Source organism: Zea mays, chromosome 3, assembly GCF_902167145.1.
Source record: "Zea mays cultivar B73 chromosome 3, Zm-B73-REFERENCE-NAM-5.0, whole genome shotgun sequence".
Lineage (NCBI taxonomy): Eukaryota > Viridiplantae > Streptophyta > Magnoliopsida > Poales > Poaceae > Zea > Zea mays.
The window spans coordinates 140,786,387-140,791,689 of NC_050098.1; positions in this window are offsets into that span (position 1 = coordinate 140,786,387).

The following is a 5,303-nucleotide window of genomic DNA, read 5'->3' on the forward strand; positions in this document are numbered from 1 at the left end:
AGTTTTCCACCTTCCAACTACTTACAAGAGCTAGCATTCAATACAAGACACACCAAAGATATCAAATCCTCTCATAACTCCACACAAAGCTTTAGTGATTAGTGAGAGTGATTTGTTGTGTTCATTTGAGCTCTTGCGCTTCGATTGCTTCTTTCTCTCATTCTTTCTTGTGATAATCTCAATTGTAATCAAGGCAAGAGACACCAATTGTTTGGTGGTCCTTGCGGGGAAGTTTGGTTCCCGTTTGATTGAGAAGAGAAGCTCACTCGGTCCGAGGGACCGTTTGAGAGAGGGAAAGGGTTAAAAGAGACCCGGTCTTTGTGACCACCTCAACGGGGAGTAGGTTTGCAAGAACCGAACCTCGGTAAAACAAATCCTTGTGTCTCACTTCTTATTTGCTTGCGATTTGTTTTTACGCCCTCTCTCGGACTCGCATTTATTTCTAACGCTAACCCGGCTTGTAGTTGTGCTTAAGTTGTTAAATTTCAGATTCGCCCTATTCAGCCCCCCTCTAGGTGACTTTCAATTGGTATCAGAGCCCGTTACTTCATTAGAGCCTAACCGCTCGAAGTGATGTCGGGAGATCACGCCAAGAAGGAAATGGTGACCGGCGAAAAGCCCGCTACAAGCCACGGGAAGGCTCCATCGGGAGAGTCCTACAACAAAGGGAAGGGGAAGGAAAAAGAATCCCCTTCACACAAGTCACGTCGGAGTGGTGACAAGAAGAAGAAGATGAGGAAGGTGGTCTACTACGAGACCGACTCCTCGTCGCCATCCACCTCCGGCTCCGACACGCCGTCCGTAACTTCTAAGCGCCATGAGCGCCAGAAGTTTAGTAAGATCCCTCTACGCTATCCTCGCATTCCTAAACATACGCCTTTACTTTCCGTCCCATTAGGCAAACACCAACGTTTGATGGTGAAGATTATGCTAGGTGGAGTGATTTGATGCGATATCACCTAACCTCACTCCACAAAAGTATATGGGATGTTATTGAGTTTGGTGTACAGGTACCATCCGTAGGGGATGAAGATTATGATGAGGACGAAGTGGCCCAAATCCAACACTTCAACTCCCAAGCCACAACTATACTCCTCGCCTCTCTAAGTTGAGAGGAGTATAATAAGGTGCAAGGGTTGAAAAGTGTTAAGGAGATATGGGACACGCTAAAGACCGCGCACGAAGGAGACGAGGTGACCAAAATCACCAAGCGGGAAACGATCGAGGGGGAGCTCGGTCGCTTCTGACTTCGCCAAGGGGAGGATCCACAAGACATGTACAACCGGCTCAAAACTTTGGTGAACCAAGTGCGCAACCTCGGGAGCAAAAAATGGGATGACCACGAAATGGTTAAAGTTATTCTAAGATCACTTGTTTTCCTTAACCCTACTCAAGTTCAATTAATTCGTGGCAATCCTAGATATACACTAATGACTCCCGAGGAAGTAATCGGGAATTTTGTGAGCTTTGAATTGATGATCAAAGGCTCAAAGAAGATCAACGAGCTTGATGGCCCCTCCACGTCCGAAGCACAACCGATCGCATTCAAAGCGACGGAGGAGAAGAAGGAGGAGTCTACATCAAGTAGACAACCAATCGACGCCTCAAAGCTCGACAATGAGGAGATGACGCTCATCATCAAAAGCTTCTGCCAAATCCTCAAGCAAAGGAGGGGGAAGGACTACAAATCCCGCTCCAAGAAAGTTTGCTACAAATGTGGTAAGCCCGGTCATTTTATTGCAAAATGTCCATTATCTAGTGATAGTGACAGGGGTGACGACAAGAAGGGGAGAAGAAAGGAGAAGAGGTACTACAAGAAGAAGGGCGGCGATGCCCATGTTTGCCGGGAGTGGGACTCCGACGAGAGCTCCACCGACTCCTCCTCCGACGAGGACGCCGCAAACATCGCCGTCACCTAGGGTCTTCTCTTCCCCAACGTCGGCCACAAGTGCCTCATGGCAAAGGACGGCAAAAAGAAGAAGGTTAAATCCAAATCCTCCACTAGATATGAGTCCTCTAGTGATGATAATGCTAGTGATGAGGAAGATAATTTGCGTACCCTTTTTGCCTACCTAAACATGCAACAAAAAGAAAAATTGAATGAATTAATCAGTGCCATCCATGAAAAGGATGAACTCTTGGATACCCAAGAGGACTTCCTAATCAAGGAAAACAAGAAGCATGTTAAGGTTAAAAATGCTTACGCTCTAGAAGTAGAAAAATGTGAAAAACTATCTAGTGAGCTAAGCACTTGCCATGAGACTATTGACAACCTTAGAAATGAGAATGCAAATTTAATTGCTAAGGTTGATTCAAATGCTTGTGATGTTTCAATACCCAATCTTAGAAATGATAATGTTAATTTGCTTGCTAAGATTGAAGAATTGAACATTTCTCTTGGTAGCCTTAGGATTGAAAATGAAAAATTGCTTGCTAAGGCTAAAGAATTAGATGTTTGCAATGCTTCCATTTCTGACCTTAGAAGTAAAAATGATATATTACATGCTAAGGTTGTAGAATTAAAATCTTGCAAACCCTCTACATCTACCATTGAACATACTTCCATTTGTACTAAATGTAGAGACATTAATGTTGATGCTATTCATGATCACATGGCTTTAATTAAACAACAAAATGATCACATAGCTCAACTTAATGCTAAGATTAATGAGCATGACTTAGAAAACGAAAAATTTAAATTTGCTAGAAGCATGCTCTATAGTGGGAGACGCCCGGGCATAAAGGATGGCATTGGCTTCAAAAAAGGGGACAATATCAAACTTAATGCCCCTCCTAAAAGATTGTCAAACTTTGTTAAGGGCAAGGCTCCCATGCCTCAGGATAACGAGGGTTACATTTTGTACCCTGCCGGTTATCCCGAGAGCAAAATTAGGAGAATTCACTCTAGGAAGTCTCACTCTGGCCCTAATCATGCTTTTATGTATAAGGGTGAGACATCTAGTTCTAGGCAATCAACCCGTGCTAAATTGGCCTAAGAAGAAAACTCCTAGTGCATCAAATGATCATGACATTTCATTTAAAACTTTTGATGCATCCTATATTTTAACTAACAAATCCGGCAAGGTAGTTGCCAAGTATGTTGGGGGCAAACACAAAGGATCAAAAACTTGTGTTTGGGTACCCAAAGTTCTTGTATCTAATGCCAAAGGACCCAAAACCATTTGGGTACCTAAAGTCAAGAACTAAACTTGTTTGGTAGGTTTATGCATCCGGGGGCTCAAGTTGGATCATCGATAGCGGATGCACAAACCACATGACAGGGGAGAAGAAGATGTTCTCCTCCTATGAGAAAAACCAAGATCCCCAACGAGCTATCACATTCGGGGATGGAAATCAAGGTTTGGTCAAAGGATTGGGTAAAATTGCTATATCTCCTGACCATTCTATTTCCAATGTTTTTCTTGTAGATTCTTTAGATTACAATTTGCTTTCCGTTTCTCAATTATGCAAAATGGGCTACAACTGTCTCTTCACAGATGTAGGTGTTACTGTCTTTAGAAGGAGTGATGATTCAATAGCATTTAAGGGAGTGTTAGAGGGTCAGCTATACTTGGTAGATTTTGATAGAGCTAAACTCGACACTTGCTTAATTGCTAAGACTAACATGGGCTGGCTCTGGCATCGCCGACTAGCACATGTTGGAATGAAGAATCTTTACAAACTTCTAAAGGGAGAACACATTTTGGGACTAACAAATGTTCATTTTGAGAAAGACAGAGTTTGTAGCGCATGTCAGGCAGGGAAGCAAGTTGGTACTCATCATCCATACAAGAACATCATGACGACTGACAGGCCACTCGAGCTTCTACACATGGACCTATTCGGCCCGATATCTTACATAAGCATCGGCGGGAGTAAGTACTGTCTAGTTATTGTGGATGACTATTCTCGCTTCACTTGGGTGTTCTTTTTGCAGGAAAAATCTCATACCCAAGAGACCTTAAAGGGATTCTTGAGACAGGCTCAAAATGAGTTCGGCTTAGGGATCAAGAAAATAAGAAGCGATAACGGCACGGAGTTCAAGAACTCACAAATTGAAGGCTTCCTTGAGGAGGGCATCAAGCATGAGTTCTCTTCTCCCTACACGCCACAACAAAATGGTGTAGTGGAGAGCAAGAATAGAACTCTATTGGACATGGCAAGAACCATGCTTGATGAGTACAAGACTTCGGATCGGTTTTGGGCCGAGGCGGTCAACACCGCCTGCTACGCCATCAACCGGTTGTATCTGCACCGAATCCTCAAGAAGACATCATACGAACTCCTAACCGGTAAAAAGCCCAATATTTCATATTTTAGAGTCTTTGGTAGCAAATGCTTTATTCTTATTAAAAGAGGTAGAAAATCTAAATTTGCTCCTAAGACTGTAGAAGGCTTTTTACTAGGATATGATTCAAACACAAGGGCATATAGAGTCTTTAACAAGTCCTCTGGACAAGTTGAAGTTTCTTGTGACGTTGTGTTTGATGAGACTAATGGCTCTCAAGTAGAGCAAGTTGATCTTGATGAGATAGGTGATGAAGAGGCTCCGTGCATCGCGCTAAGGAACATGTCCATTGGGGATGTGCGTCCTAAGGAATCCAAAGAGCCTCCAAATGCACAAGATCAACCATCCTCCTCCACACAAGCATCTCCACCAACTCAAAATGAGGATGAGGCTCAAGTTGATGAAGGAGAAGATCAAAGAGATGAGCCACCTCAAGATGGCGGCAATGATCAAGGGGGAGATGCAAATGATCAAGACAAGGAGGATGAAGAACCAAGACCGCCACACCTAAGAGTCCACCAAGCAATCCAACGAGATCACCCCGTCGACACCATCCTCGGCGACATTCATAAGGGGGTAACCACTAGATCTCGTGTTACACATTTTTGTGAGCATTACTCTTTTGTTTCCTCTATTGAGCCACACAGGGTAGAGGAAGCACTAAAAGATTCGGATTGGGTGGTGGCGATGCAAGAGGAGCTCAACAACTTCACTAGGAATGAGGTATGGCATTTAGTTCCACGTACTAACCAAAATGTTGTAGGAACCAAGTGGGTCTTCCGCAACAAGCAAGACGAGCATGGTGTGGTGACAAGGAACAAAGGCCGACTTGTGGCCAAGGGATATTCACAAGTCAAAGGTTTGGATTTCGGTGAAACTTATGCACCCGTAGCTTGGCTTGAGTCAATTCGTATATTACTTGCCTATGCTACTTACCATGGCTTTAAGCTCTACCAAATGGACGTGAAAAGTGCCTTCCTCAATGGACCAATCAAGGAAGAGGTCTATGTTGAGC